Source organism: Equus asinus, chromosome 20 (assembly GCF_041296235.1).
Source record: "Equus asinus isolate D_3611 breed Donkey chromosome 20, EquAss-T2T_v2, whole genome shotgun sequence".
Taxonomy (NCBI): Eukaryota; Metazoa; Chordata; class Mammalia; order Perissodactyla; family Equidae; genus Equus; species Equus asinus.
Window position 1 is genome coordinate 15,960,735 of NC_091809.1, and position 1,175 is coordinate 15,961,909.

Consider the following 1,175-nt stretch of genomic DNA (forward strand, 5'->3'; position numbering starts at 1 on the left):
CTCTAGGAGAGAGGGACACAGTTGGTCCCCAAAGTAAGACAGGCATAAGTTCGGAGTGAGAAGGACCTGGGTTTGAATCCCGTCTCGGACAGTTCTTGCTGTGTGACCTTGGAGTATCTGCTTTACTTCTCTGAGCTTCAGTTTCCCCATCTGGAAATTGGAAGTAATGGTAAACTCCACGGCCTAGTGTTGTCAATAGGATCGAGTGAGAGTCTTCTCTGAGGGCACTTCCATCCTCCCAGGTGTTTGGGTCAAAAACCTTGATGTCATCCTCGGTTCCCCGGTTTCATGCCCACACGGTGTCATCAAATCCTGTGAACTTAACCTTCAAAATATATCTAGAAACTGGTTGCATTTTACCATATCCACGGCCACCACCCTGGTCCAGCCCGGTCATCGCCTCACCTAGATCAGTGCAGGTGCCTCAGCCCCGGTCCCCAGCTCCGGCCCTCATCCTCCAATCTGTCCTCCCAACAGCACCCACCAGAGGGCGCATGTGAGCACCTGAGTCAGGACAGGCTCTCCTCTGCTCACACCCCTCCAGGCTCCCTCCTGGGGTGGGACACAGTTGAGTCCTTCTGGCTTGAAGCTGAGTCCTTCTCGCAGCCCCCCAGGCCACAAACGACCTGCCCCGTCCCCTCCCCGCCCTCCCTCCTCCTCACTCTCTCTGCTCCAGCCACATAGGCCTCCTCAATGTTCCTCCAACACAGTAAGCACGATCCTGCCCCAGGGCCTTTGCACAAGCTGTTCCCGCTGCCTGGCATGCTGTTTCCCTAGTCATCCCTATGGCTCCCTCCCTCACCATCTTTTAATCTGTATTCAGATGTCATCTCTGGGAGCCCTTCTCTGACCACCTTGTTTAAAACATAAACTCTGCCTTGCAGGATTTCTTACCCTCCTTCCATCCTTAATTTTTCCCCATAGCGCCTTTGCTTTCTCCACTGCTGTATAGTTGCTCACATATGTTTCTTATTATTCATCTCTCCCCACTGGGATGCAGGGTCTGTGAGAACAGCGATGTTTGTCTGTTTCAGGCCCTTCTGTATCCCGTGCCCAGAACTGGGTCTGGCACAAAGTAGGTGTTCAATAAATATGTGAATAAGTGAATGAGATAAGACACTAGAGGGATGAGCACAGCGCCAGGGTACATAGTACTCGCTTGATAAATGTAAGTT